This window comes from Ixodes scapularis, unplaced genomic scaffold (genome assembly GCF_016920785.2).
Source record: "Ixodes scapularis isolate PalLabHiFi unplaced genomic scaffold, ASM1692078v2 PGA_scaffold5__190_contigs__length_132052651, whole genome shotgun sequence".
In the NCBI taxonomy this organism is placed as follows: Eukaryota; Metazoa; Arthropoda; class Arachnida; order Ixodida; family Ixodidae; genus Ixodes; species Ixodes scapularis.
In genome coordinates, this window is record NW_024609880.1 from 97887499 (window position 1) to 97902382 (window position 14884).

General features: G+C 46.6%; 1 protein-coding gene across 2 annotated transcripts in view; it reads left to right on the forward strand.

Annotated features, from left to right (window-relative positions):
- LOC8041933 (kinesin heavy chain) overlaps positions 1-14884 on the forward strand; it is a 76942-nt gene that overhangs the window by 29601 nt on the left and 32457 nt on the right. The gene's annotated exons all lie outside the window — the stretch shown is intronic.

Consider the following 14884-nt stretch of genomic DNA (forward strand, 5'->3'; position numbering starts at 1 on the left):
GACTTACCAGGACTTCGACATCATCTCTCTCTTTCTCCTCCTCCTCCTCGACCCGCGTATCCGTCCCTTGCGGCGTTTGTTAGATGTCGAACATGTCGGGACAGCCCTCCATAACAACACACTCTCCATCTCCTTCGTTTTTTGTTTTTTTTTGGGCTTTATTTCTTTGGCCGTGACCATGACGTCGATGCCATCTTATATAACATTCGTGATCGTGATGTGACGATCTCCTTGCCGTCTTTTCTGGGTTTGCTTCATTCACTTTGTCCTTCGCCTGCTGGATGTTGGGCAGACACCTGTGTCACGTCACGGTCTCTTCGCTCCATCTATCGTCGTCGCCACCTGTGCTCTCTACGCTGGCCACGTGATTGCGACGTGAAGCCCTTCAAGTCGTGTGTTTTTTTTATTTGTCAACGAAGCAGACTGCTCTGCTGAGCTGGAGGCGCGGCACTGGCGACGTTTGCGACCACGAGCGTCGATCTGGTCGGTCCTCCACTATAGGCAAAACGCCCACTGTGGTGTCTTTACATGGGTCGAATTGTAATGTGTCAACTTCGACAGTGTTGGTCTAAGAACGCCCTCCTTCCAAGCTTCCACCTTTTTTTATGCGCACCGTTGGAACATGTTCCAACGGGGCCGTAGGTGGATGCCACCGAAACTTTTCGTCACCGCGAGCATTCGGTCAACGTTACTAAAACATTCAGTTGGGAAACTCGCCCTTGAAGCCCAGACCATTCCCGTCCGCCGAGACCAAACTGGATGCGACAACCGCGCCGCCCATTAGCGACGAGTCAAAACATAAAAGTTCGTTTATATAGCTACTGCGAGATGGCGCCACCGGCCCTTGCGAGACTCGAGCTGAACCAATACGTGCAGTTGTGCAGTTCCCGGAGTGGCCGCTGCGGCAGAAATGGCGGCGTTGCGATCGCCTTTAGTTCGGTTCCCGAGTACGGATCGGAGCCACTTTTTCAAAGCCGGCTGTATGTCACTTTCCCAACCGAGTTCTAGCAACGTTGCACTCGGTGCAGTGTGCACCCTCTGTTGTTTCCGCGCAATCGGACGGTTAATCTTTATCTTAATCTCGGGATATTTATCACTGTGACACGGCTCAACCGTCGCTGCCCTTTCGAGTGATATCGCTTCCGCTGCCCTGACTTCACCCCTGGTTTGTCCCGGGTGTATCTCAAAACGTCCCATTCGCATTTGAACCTTGCACATTTCGACCCATTCTCATTTGGTCCTTCTCGTTTGAACCTTCTCATAAGATCCGAATCGTGTTTTTCGCAACTGGACCCATTCTCATTTCGCCCGTTCGTGCTACGACCGAATGGCACTAGTTCGGCATGGTTCTAACGTCGTAATGCCTTCGCGGCTTTGTTGATGAGCCTTGCCTTGTTTGGGCACCCAACATACCATCAGACATATGCTACGTGTAGAGGTACGCACTGAGAAGCGTAAATTGACGCCTGCTTCCCTTCCTCTCAGCAAACGAGAGGAAAAAAAAAAGCGATGAACATTTAATTTGGAAACTTTGTTTGAACAGAAATAGCATATTTAATTGCAGAGGTTCTCAACCATTGATGTTTCGCGGACGCCTTGCTGAAAGGCGGAGATGATGCAGGACCCCGTTCTGGGTGAGGGGCATATTGAGGTATAGGTTATCATGATAATGATTTAATAAATGGATATAACTAATTGCTAGTGTACAGTAGACTTATCTCATTGACATACTGACGTGAGTACTCTCCCGAAAATTAAAACGTTTCTTCTCAACGTGAAAAAAGACAACTAATATTGCCGTGCCTGACTGATGAGACAGGGTTTCGCAGAGACCCCTAGGATGCCTTCGCAGACCCCCATTTGAAAACCTCTGCATCATTGAAGTGGTGGCAATGTCCCAAGTCGAGAGACCTCAAAAACTTGACATTTCGGAATATGATCTTGCTGCGATAAATAGTTGGTCTGTTTTATTGTCAGCTAGTAGCTTTTCACGGCGACCTCGACGCACTGCTAAAATCCTTAGCAGAGTATGCCTGTAGTGTGGCACACACACACAACTTATATCAATATATTAATATTACCCCCCCCCCCCCAAAAAAAAAAAAAAAAAAAAAAAAAAAACGATTTTGGTATAGAAAGAGTCAAGTGCGACGGGTCAAAGCGAGATATTTTTGAGAATGCCTGTTTTGAAAAGGGCGAAACGAGAAACGGGCCCAAATGAGGAGAGCTGGAATGCGAAAGACGAAACGGGAAAGGACCAAATGCGACAGGTCCAGAAGAGAAGATCTTTTTGAGAATGGTTGTTTTGAGAAGGGCCAAGTGAGAAGGGCGAAACGAGAACGGGCTCAAATGATAACCACCCGTGTTTGTCCCCTGTCTTTGGCGGCTAGATTCCCAAAGCAATCGTAGTGGAAATTGTTGTCAGGCTCAGAAATCTATATTTGCCGCTTTTATTTATTTATTTTTTTACTACGAACGTTTCGTAACAGTCGGAAATTTTAGTAGATCTTTCCGATGACTCCTATAAGGAAACCCTGTGCTCCGCCGACACCTTTGCGCATGCATCGTGTGGTCATCGGGTATCGTCATTGGAGGTATCGGAACGATCTATACTACCCCTCCCTTATAGGGAGTTTCAGTAGATAGTTCCGATGACTCCGATAAGGAAACCCTTTACTCCGCCGACACCTTTGCGCATGCATCGTGTGATTATCGGGTATCGTTATTGGAGGAATCGGAACGATCTATACTACACCTTCCCTAGTAGTGAGTTTTAGTAGATCATTTCGATAACGATACTCCACCGCCGCCTTTCCGCATGCATCGTGTGGTTATTGGGTACCGTTATCGGAGGCATCGGAACGATCTATACTACGCCTCCCTGATAGTTTTAGTAGATCGTTCCGATAACTTCCGACAACGATACTCCGCCGTCGCCTTCACGCATTCATCGTATCGATATCGGGAGTATCGGAACGAACTGCTTTGTCTCGCTTCTTCATTGGGGAGCTCTAGTAGATCGTTCCGATACATCCGATAACGATACCTAATGAAGATACACGATGCATGGGCAAACGCGCCGGCGGTGTATCGGGTGCCGTCATCGGAGTTTCTGGAACGATCCACTAAAACTCCCTGTTCATACCCCTCTATTGTTCGCCTAGCGAGTTTTCGTTTCTCTCGAGACTGCCATCTGTGAACAGGGTTGAGTTGCGTACCGTGATTTCTACGGAAACTGGAACGAGCCGTACAAATCTGCTCACGTCTGTCTTTTCTCTCTCTCTCTCTCTTTTTTGTGTATGTATGTTACAATTTTTGTTTGTTGGCTGGGAAACGGGTCCGCATTGCTGGAGCGTTTGCGCTCAGCACTGCGCGTTTTGGCGATCGCTTCCCGGGATTCTTAATGCGGTGAATCTCACAGAACATCGCAACCGAAGAGTATCGATAATTATTCGCCAGTAACGAAAATGCAAAGTTGCTCAAACCCGAGAGAAAACAAATAAACAATCAAAACACCTGTCGCTTAAGATTTCTTTTTTTTATTATTAGATACTGTTCTTCGGATGCCATATACTGGTTTTGGAAATCGCAACAAGGCATTATGTTGGTCTAGTTGGTACATAATTATAAAAAGGTAAAACAGCGCTGAAAAGAGACGAATAAATGGATCTACAGGCCCTGTGCATGTACCTTCCCTGTGTCCTTCGTCTATTTAACGCTGTGTTACCGCTTTGGATTTTTTTTTTTTTTTTTTTGCGTTAACCATCAGTTTTAGTTCATTTTCATAGCCGCCCACATATAAATGATACCATGCCACTTGTTAATGACGGATGTTTTTACAGTTTACCATTAATTCGCGCTCATTTTCATAACCTCTCGATAATGGCTGGGTTGCTGTTTACTGCTTTTATAAATCCCTTATAAAGTTAACCATTCAATCGCGCTAATTTTCACAACCACTTGGTACAAGTTGACACATCGTTCGTAAACGAGGGAACGCACATAAACGAAAAAAAAACAACAAGAAAACCTTAATACAAAATCAAAAGAAGAAGAAAAAGTTGTGAGGGGAGGTTTAAACGTCCACAGAGGGCCTTACCGGCCTTACACACATCCGCTGAAAGTCGACTGGGGCGGAAGTCGACGTCTGCTGCGAGCTCGGAATGAGTCTCTTGGCGAATGTGGGCCGCCCAAGAAATGTTTTCCGTCCCGCCAGGCGTCGTCAAGGGCGCAGAGGTTCTATTGTGCTACGCTCGGACTTGGTTTCATTGTTCCGCTTTTTTTTTCTTCTTGCCTCGATTGCGACACCGCTGTCGCCGGAAACGGGTCACCCTCAACTCGGAGAAAAGAAAAACAGCAAGGAAGCAACAAAAGGTTGGAAACAAAAGTTTCAGCGTACACCAAATACGAAATCGAAAAAAAAAAAAAAAAAAAAGTATCTGACGCGGAACTTTTCAAATTGTACATCGGCACTTTTTTGTTTGTTTGTTTTGGTTTTTTTTTTTTTTTTTGGCACTGGTAGCGGTTGACGTCGGAAGGTGTTGTAGGCTGACCAAAGTAAATGTAGGGGGAGAAAAAAAAGAAAAAAAAAGGCGGGGACATTTAAAGTTGCGCGAGCAATACTGAAGTAAATGAAGCCTCGCTGAAAAAGCAAAATAAGCCGCGTGTGCGAAGTTTCACCCTAGGAAGCGCAACGGCAAATGATTCCAAACCTTCGTTCCAATGCGGCGTCGCGAAGCGCGTCACTTGATGGGGCGCAGCCCAGCGATACGAAACTCGCGCGACACGCTGCCGGCTCAGGATCGCGCTCGTCGCAGTCCAAGCCGAGAGCGCGAGCAAACGCCGTCGGTTTCCCGGAGATTTCGTGGGTGTTGCGGATCGGATGCATTTCCGGCAAATGGTGTTTCGGCTTCAGCCGCTTTTTCCGTGTGTGCTTCTTTTATTCTTCTATTCTCCTCTATCGTCTCGTGCAGTTGAGAAACACGCTTGTGTTGGTAGCTTTTGTGTCGGGTATCGGGGACACGGGCCACTGTGCGGTGTGGCGTCTGCTACAACGACTCAAAACTTCTCCGTAGAAAAAAAAAAAAAAAAAAAGAAAAGAAAAGGGGTTGGACCATTTGCTGCCCGCATGCGTGACTCAGTGGAACGATGACTGCACAAAAGATGCCGCCTCTGCTGTGAGCAGTCGGGTCAACTCTGTTTTATTGAAGCTTTTTTTTTCTTTTTTTCTTTTTTTTTTTATTACTAGCGTTTTTTTTTTTTTTTTTTTTTTTTTTTGGTGTTTGCTGTTTCGTGGACTGTTTCTAACGGTGGGCTGAGAAAGGGTAAGGCGAGGATGGGTAAGAAGGGGAGAGGTGTCCCCATTCGAAAGAGCCGAAATTTAGTGGTCGGTGACTGCCACTGTCTGTTTGTTCCCCTTTCTCGATCGGAAATCGAACTGGGGGTTCATTTATAATACTGCACCACACCCCCTTCTTTACTTATTCTACTACCACCATTTTTATTATTTTTTTTTACTTGTATTTTGTTCTGTTGAGGAGAGAGATTGGGGGAGGGGGGGGGGGGGGAAGAAACACTTGAGGCGGAACGTGGTAGCAGCTTTTGGTGCAGCGTTTACATTTTTTGTTCTTGTTTTGTGTATTTAAAAACCCCTTGTATTTTTTTTCTTTTTTTTTTTTTTGTATACGACGGGTGCTTTATGAAGAAACCAGTGCAGTGTACCCGCGTTTGTTTGTGAAAACCTCAGTAGCCAGGCATCCTTGACTAGAGACGATTTCCGGGTCACGTGACTGGTGGTGGTAGAGCTTTTTGTCTACTAACCCCGAGTCAGGACCACGGTGGTAGGAACTCGTGTTTAGTCTAGATGGCGCGAACTACCGTCCAATTGAAAAGGAAGTCGGGTCCGCCGTTACACCGAGTCACTCATCGATCGAAAGGAACCGTTGACTTAAAAGCTTTGTTTCAGCTTTTTCTTTCTTCATTTATTCTTTTTGAACACGCAATATGTGTTTAATGGCTCTCTTTGGTTCCTGTCAGTCCATTTGGGTTTCCTCGAGGTTTGAGTAGCCATTGTTTGTCCACGTTGTCTTGGGGACTCGGATGGACGAGAGGTCGTCCTTGCTGCCTTACTCCGTGTCTCCTTACGGATGGACCTGAGCGGACGCTACGAGTCATTCCAGCCAATTGGAGTGCTACGAACGTACCACGTGACTACGCGTGCCGTGTCTCTGCGCCCTTCTGAAGGTCACATGATGCTCACGCCACATTGGGCTGGCTTTGATGGCGCGTGTCACCCAATGGCGGGCTGCCATTAGGTGACACGCGGGGTTTTTTCTGCCGTGATCTCTTCTGCGGGTGGCCCGCATTGCGCTGTCGTGTTTTGACGGCCGCTGTAAACGAACAAACAAGAGACTGGATGGATGGGTGAGCGCCTTGGCTTCGTAGGGACGAGCCGGAGGCGCGCGTTGTCGAGGTCTAGGGGCGGGCGATGGGCGGACGTTTTGTCCGGTCGCTGATTTTCGGTCGCGACCTACTTTTCCGGAAGGTAAAGGTTAGAGCGTATGGTCGAATTCGAGCGGGTTCTTCTTTGGGCTTCTGACGTGTGCCTAAACTTTTTTTTTTTTTTTTTGTGTGTGTGTTCGAGTGTTTAGGCAATTTGGGAGGGGTGGGCGTCTTTGTGGTCTCCGCGGTGGTATTGGAGCACGAGCGGACTTCAGCGTGCTTTGTTTTCTCTGCGATCAAAGCGAGACTAAGACAGCGAGAAAAAGAAATGATAAGAAACGCTCGGGTGACAGTTAAGTCCCGTTTACACACTTGCAACAGAGTACGACCGATAGAGACGAGACCGGTTGAAACCTCTTAAAATTTCTTTGGACGAGTAAACACACTCGGAGCCTATCTATGGCTCTGAACACACTGACCCGCTGCTGCCATCTATGCAGTCACCCTGGAACTGCATTTCACAAGAACGAAGGTTTTGCGGGATTTCCGAGGTCAAATGTGCGTAATACATATGAGAAAGGCCCGTTTATAACGTTGCCAAAAGTTGTTCGAGCCAAAAAGGAAAAGATAATGCGCGAGAGAAATAGACAATATGCCGAACCGCCAAGTTTACACTGCTACCCAATAGATGGCCCCAGTGTGCCCCTAACCTTTTGTAAAAAATATAGACCTTTTCCACAAGGGCGCCGCCATCTTGAATTGTCGTCACTTCCAGTATGGGCGACGAAAAAAAAGTAAAACATTTCAAGCTGTAACTAGTAAAAAAATAGAGGCGAGCCAAAACGAGAATGTGTGACGGTTAGGCTTATATCCTAAATGTCTTCTATTGGCGTGGCAACGGCAATGTTACGTTTTCGCCCATACTGGAAGTGACGTCAATTCAAGATGGCGGCGCCCTTGTGGAAAAGGTCTTGCATTGACGTCACATCGCACACATTTGCACACCAAGTAAGAGGAGGAGAGGGAAGCTGCTTTTGTAAGAATTTTGAGTGACGGGTTAATCTTCTATAATCTTCTGGGAGGAGAATAGCGACGCCTGTGCAAATCCGGAAGGCACAAAGGAGGGTCCTGATAAGAGGGGAGCTCCTTCTTCCCCTCTTCTCTGGAGGGTATCGGAAATGACGTCATGTGCAAGGAGCCTATAGTTACACCACCACCATCTCGTCCAGATCCGTATATGGGGAGAGTTTGGCCAGTCTATGATCTCGCCGCCGTAACGTCCTTCTCCCGAGTGAGCCAATCAGCCCGCGGCTCAGAGTGATAGGCGTGAGCGCATGCGCGTGAACTCTCAGCTGCTCCCAGCTGAGCGGAGGTGGTCGCCATTTTCATTCCTTCGCCTGGCGAAATGCATGGGATCGACATCCAAATTTCGGTTCTTTAGTTTTATTTGGCAGGCTGTGGCAAGAAAATGATATAATGTTATTCCTCGGTGGCTTAAAAAGCTAACGAATTACGTTTCTTCACGTTTGAACGCAAACTTTGGTTCAGGCGAAAAAGAAATAAGCCCGTAGCAGACGTCGCGTAGCCTCGACACTGCTCCGCGCCGACAGCGTTGCGTCAAAATGGCGGTCGTCTCTTCTTTGCTCCCTTCTTTCTCTCTCGCTCCTCCGGCGCTCTCCTCCCTTTCCTTTACTTTTCTCCTCTCCGCCGCCTTCGTCGCCACAGCCGTAACAGATAGTTCCAAGGCACTCGGTTCTACGAGGTCGCAAGTGTGTGAACGGGCTTTTATTTGCGATATAAGTTAGTCACTAAATTTTTCCCTGGATGTGAGCGTTCAGTCATAATAGTGAGTTTTAGTAAACCGTGTTTCCCGCTCCGCTAAGCCCCTCCGCTACCCGGAACTCTACAGCCAAGGCCATCGGCGCGCAGGCGCAGTGGCGATTCCGCGCTCCGCTCTGCAGAGCGGCTGCACGAAAACGATCTACTAAAACTCCCTAATGTAGAAAACCCGAGACTGTGGTAAAAGCAGGGAAACAGTGTCGGAGAAGAAAGACAGGGGAAAAAAACGTCTCAAAGAAGTAACTTTGTTGGTTGCGGGTAGCTTGTGGGTCCATAGAAAAAAGGGAAATAAGCCTGCTTCCGGAATTATCAATGAAAAAACTGTGAGTGCGCAGGCGAACTGGTGGATGTTGATCATAATGTACAAAACCCGAGACTGTGGTAAAAGCAGGGAAACGGTGTCGGAGAAGAAAGACAGGGGAAAATAACGTCTCAAAGAAGTAACTTTGTTGGTTGCGGGTAGCTTGCGGGTCCATAGAAAAAAGGGAAATAAGCCTGCTTCCGGAATTATCAATGAAAAAACTGTGAGTGCGCAGGCGAACTGGTGGATGTTGATCATAATGTAGAAAACCCGAGACTGTGGTAAAAGCAGGGAAACGGTGTCGGAGAAGAAAGACAGGGGAAAATAACGTCTCTTTCTTCTCCGACACCGTTTCCCTGCTTTTACCACAGTCTCGGATTTTCTACATTATGATCAACATTCACCAGCTCGCCTGCGCCATAGCCTCCTCTATACGGAGAAAGCCTGGCGCGTCGCGTGAAAAGACGGCCGCCGTAAATGGGAAAGGAGGGGCGGAGAAACGGGAGCGGAGAGAACCTTGCTCGCTAGCGCCACAAAAGAGCGAGCGGCCAAACGCAGAAACAATTTTTTTTTTTTTCTCTCTCTTTTCTTGTCGCTATCGTGGAGAGGAGAACCTCAACGTCCACCCTTTCCCGTTTCTCCCTGCGCCCTTTCGAATCGCCGCGCCCGTTTCACCCGGAGTACAAAAACGACGGTGACGAAAACACAAAAACAAGCGTGGTTCGGGGAGCGGCCCCTCACGACCCAAGCGCTCGCTGTCTAGGTCTGCCCTTTCTGCTCTGCGCTACCATATTGGTCACCGTTCGGCGCGCTCCTCCTCTCCTTTTTCCTGCGGCCGCGCGCTCTATGGCTCCGTCGTCGATGTGCCAGGCTTTCTATCGCGACTCCAGCAAAACGGACGCCACCAAGCGGGAAAACTGGGAACCAGCCGGTCCAGGTCGCTCCGCGCCTCTCCGCGTCTCTGGTGGCTTTCGCGGACACCTGTTGTCGGCGCGGTGGCGAACAGTGTAATTTCACGAAGGTCCGAAAATTTCTTAAGTTTGCCTGAGTGTTCATTAGTGTGGCGAAGCCTCAGTAGATTGTTTCCTTCCACCACGTGTTTTCGATTTCTTGGATGGGGAGGAATCGCGGAAAAACGTTTTGATTTCTTGTCTGTCTCGAATCACATTCAAAGTGACGAACACTTGGTAACTGATAAGGGGTTTCTTTATAAGGATGTAGATCAGTGGACTGAGGATGACAGACGAGGTGTTTCACTGGAGGGAGCACGAATGGTGCGGTTAAGTGAATGGGAGGGTTCGATAGCTGCTTTTCTTGAGTTTGGTTGTGTTCGATTAGCTTCAAGTTTGAGCCACCACGCCGGTCGGTGCGTTGACTCTTCACCTTGGCTGCTTTTCGCCGAAAAAGCCTCTGGACCACTCTGAAGGAGTTGGGCTGATTTCGCAATTATACTTGATTCAGGAAAACCTGCTCGCTGCAAATGATCAATGAGGGAAATTATCTGTTTTCAAAAGGTGGGGGACGCGTCTCGCAACGTAAGAAGCTGTCACGGCCTTTTGATTTATCACGCCTCCAATATTTATATTATACCCCCGTCGCAGCCAGCAGCAATATATGTCTACATTGCTCAGCTTGATCGGCCATAAAAAATACTTATTTTCTCCGTTCAGGATTCGAAGCAAAGTTCAATGCAGAGAGGTTCTGCGTGAACTCCAATGAAGACTCTCTTCAGTTTGTCTCCGTGCTGCCGGCTAGAACCATTTGGCTAAGTTTAAACAGTATCTCTCTGTCTGTCAAATATACTTCTATTCACCAGTTCACCTAATAGCTAGTCAACTAAGCTCATATTTCAACCCGAAGAATATACTAATGTCGCTTTAGTGGGACATAGTACGTAATATAATACATAACGCGCTCGTCGAAATGAATTCTCGATTGCTACTAAAACCTGAATTGAAATACGAGTATCAGCTGCTTAGTGGGGTGCCGGCGGGTTAACATGCTTCTTGGCTCAAAAGCGCTTGCGTAATTTTTGTAATTTTCCTCCAGCTTGTGTTGTTGATCGAGCAGACGACTGGAGCTGTTTCTTTAAACGCGGATACGCACAGAAGCTCGATTTCGCGGACAGATAAGTCGCATGGTCGAGGCATGAGAGTTGGCTGAAAATTACTGTCGGTGGAAGAATTCTGCAGTCATTGTCGTTTTCCTTAGATGATCAAAACTGACTAGTATATTAGCGTCTCCCCGGAGCCCATAGTTTCGGTTTTGAACGAAATCTCCGAGACGAAAGTTTGACATGAAAAGAACAAAAAACACCGGGAAAACAAAACTATTCTCATCAAGTTTATGTGCAGCTGCTGCACTTAACCGTCTCAGTTCAAATACCTATAAAATGGGCCATTAAACAAAAGAAAATCTGTTAAATCGAACGCGCCACCTGTTCAGGCGGCCCGGCCGAGCCAACGCGACCTGGACTCAGCCGCCATGTTTGTTTGGTGGTGGCGCCCCCTATAGGTCGCTGGAGTCGCGAATAGAGGAGGCTATGCCTGCGCACTCAGTTTTTTCATTGAGCGTTCAGTGTTGAACTGCCCATGTTCGCTGCAACTCAAGAAGGTAGGGCGAGGGTAAGACAGGCTGGGTAGGAGGAAGCGGGCGAAACGCTGGAGAGAGGTCGTTTCCCTCTCCTCTCTAGCGTTCCGTCTGCTTCCTCCTCCCCGGCGGTCCTCTCCCTCGCCCTACCTTCTTGAGTTGCACTATGCTTTTCTTTTATTTCATTTCATGTGTGGGAACGGGAATAATACGAGGCAAGCTAAGAAAAACGGCTGCACCTACCTCCTGCTCCATCGGCCACTAAAAAAAAAAAAAAAAATAGAAAACATTAATTTTAAAAAAGTTTACTTGCATTTCTATTTGTCCGTCGAACTGTTATAATCAGAATTGCGTTTTCTGAGGATGTAGCCGACGCTCAAGTTCAATATCCGCCTTCCTGGCAGGCACGGGCCGCCGCGTCTTTTCGAAACGTCGCCTCGTCGTCGACACGCGGCGTTTTAGTTCGCGGCGCGCGGGTTCGCCAACACTGGGCCACGCCACGGCGCGCAAAAGGAGCTCGCGAGGTTTCCATAAAACGAAAAATGCAATTCTGCATAAAAACAGTTCAGCGCAAATTTTATTTCTGTCGTGTTGTCCCGTCGTTAAAATGTCACGGTCATTACATCCCTGGTTTAAACTGAGGCTATTTTTCGTACGGGAGAATGGCCTCAGTGCCGGACCACCGACGGTGCGCATTTTATAGTTCAGTTCGAGCGCGTCCACGCAACTCCACAACGATCAGGGGGGGGGGGGGCCACGCAACTCCACAACGATCGGGGGGGGGGGGGGGGGGAGGGGAGGGGAGGGGAGGGGATTTACGGGTCAGGTTTGAGGGCAGAGAGATCTGACGTCAAGGACGGATGTGATGCCAATGGCCAGATCTATTTTGGTCGTCGGATATTTGCCATTTCACCAAAAACTAAAGGTGTCTTAATAATAATAAAAATTGTGTATATAGTTTTTTTTTTTAATATATATAATAAAAAACAAGGTGGCCATGGGAGGCTTAGGGAGGAGGAGGGAGAGGGCTGCTTTCGTTTTAAATCCGCAGTGCTGAATTCGGTCGGGGGACTTGCAGTCCTGGCTGGCCGGTGATCGAGGAGCCTCTTCCGCGTGTGTGCGTCGGCGGGACAGCCGGCGGCGACTGATCGACCGGGCTCCGTGCTGGGTCCGTGGTGGCCACCCCCGCCCCGCGTCTCCTCGGCAGGACAGGCGAAAACTGGTCGCGATCGATGGCGTCCGCCGGCGCCGACGCGTCGGACGACCGACGCCCTCTCGCCCCTCTTTCACGTCGCCGCCGCCGTCCGTACGCGTTCGTGATCGGAGAGCGGCACACCTGTGTCGTGTGCAGGGTCGGACGGCACTGGTCAATCAGACTCTTCGGGACGGCCTTACCAATTCACAGTAAAAGCGAACGCTTTTTGTTTCTCTCTCTCTCTCTCTTTGTGTGATTGTATGCGCACTTTGCAGCTGCTGGTCATAGGACAAAGTTAAATTTATTTCCTGCTGAGGAAAATGCTACGATTCCGTTGGACAGGCGGGCTTTTCTTTTTATGTTGTATTTCCATTTTCTGTGCACCAGTATGAGCCTGCTTCTGTAACCCTACTCACACCTTCACACAGTGCACCTCCACATTTGATAATAATATTGTATGGTTTTGGGTGTCCATTTGCTCACTATTTCATAGTACACTTCCTTCATTTCTTTTCCCTTACATATGCAGTGTGTATCTATGGCTGACACCTTAAATACAAAACTTTTCCAATATTATGTTGATGTCATGGTTGAGATAGAGCTTACCCTTTTCACTTTGCCATTGCAAACAAAAACCTACACTTTAATAGTTTACATGGATGCAAACCTTATCTAGGCTCCTCACATATCTGGGTCACTTTAGGTGGCACTTATTTTTGGTTTATAAAGATTCACGGAAAGATTGGTCTGGAAACAGTATACTCTTGTAGCACATTTCATAAAAAGAATTTGTCAACATGTCTTGTTCAAAGTTTACTGGCCTCTGCAAGCTTAGACAAATTGTTGTTGCTGTAAGTATGAAAATGCAAGGATTTCTTTATTTGAAAATGTACATTGAAACAGAAGATTTATAAGTTTGAAGGAATCTTTTTGTTATATGGGGAATATTAAAAGTCTGAACATGATGCAATGAACTTCTGATACTGCAATTATTATACTTGTAGCCCATAGTGAAACTGAAGCAATACCTCTTTTGGTTTGCCTCCTCACATTGTAGCTATGAAGTCGGGTCCCCTGGAAAATCGAGACACGCCTCGCTGGGTAGCCTTCCTTTTTCCGTGAGAACAGAAAAAGAGCTGCTGGCTGTAATTGTTCCCAGTTTTTCTTTCTTCTCTGCAAGAAGTCTTTAGAGAGTGTAAAAGCAGGCGACCGGAAACCAGTTTATATCTTTGAAACCGGACTTGTTTTTGTTTTTATCTTTCTTTTTGCTAAGGGCGCTTACCATTCCTTGAATTTCCTCATCAGTCCCGATTATCAGCAATTAAAATGTGCGAGATTAATGAAGAAAATCATCAGTAATCTCTGATGTCTCTCTCTATACAATAATATTTTATCAAACAAAATCTCGGACGGTTGCAGCTTCTGCTTATTTATTTATTTATTTATTTCTGTTACACTAAGCACCATTTGCGACTCCAGTTCACTTTAGGTGGCCCCACTTATTTTCCAAAATGGCCGTCATAGTGAGGGTCGAGATACGTGCTGGAGATACAAGTTGCTGAGCCTCTCTAGTGTGCTTTCTTCACTGAGTGACACAAATGATTCCTGCTCATACGAGAAAGCTAAGGTGTTATGAGTGCAGGTCACCTCCTTACCCTGAAAACAAGAAAAGTGTTTAGCGTAATATTTATGTCAGGAGGCACTCTTTAATTCTGGAACGAAACCAAAACTAATCTCTATTTTAAATTTTATTTCTCTGTATAGGTGTTAATTTCGGATCCTTTCATAACTCAAGATGTGTCTCACAGCATAATTATTGAGCTAAAGTTGTTCTTAGAAACTTTATTTTGTTACGTACATATCCGATCCAGGCACTTCAAACTTTTTGGAGAGCTCAGTGTCCCTTTGAAGACAGGGTCCTTCATACAGCCTAGAGGTAAAATAAAATACTGTATTTGTAGAAAAAATTGGCGCTGATATTTGCATGATCTTGCTGCCTTTTCTTGCTGAGATGATTGTTGTGTGAAACAGTGAACTGTGGGTCTTTTAATGGATTTTGAGATATTTAGACGGGCAAAACAGAATTGATCCAAATTTTGCAACATATCTCCATGGGTGACGAGTTTAAAATTTTTTCGCATAACATATCAATTAAGAAACATTGTTCTCACTACAAAAACCCAAAGACCGAATTCGAGTCAGACAGCAGAAGCGTGTGTATATTCTTAATTAAAGCAATACGTGATGCATAGGACTTTATATTACATCCAGTGTTTGACTGTTTGTCTATCTTGATAACAATGGCAGTTTTTCATATGCTAAAAGGAAAACAAAATGAGACCTTTTTGGAAAGACTAATTTTGTGATCGTGACATTTATTGGAAGCCTACATTGCTGCAATTTTTATTGATGATAATAATACAATTAATATATTTAATGCATAGATTTTCAAGCTCTGATATAATTTGTTGGTTACGATATAATTTCATGTGCACAAACAAGCATGGCAATCAGAAGTG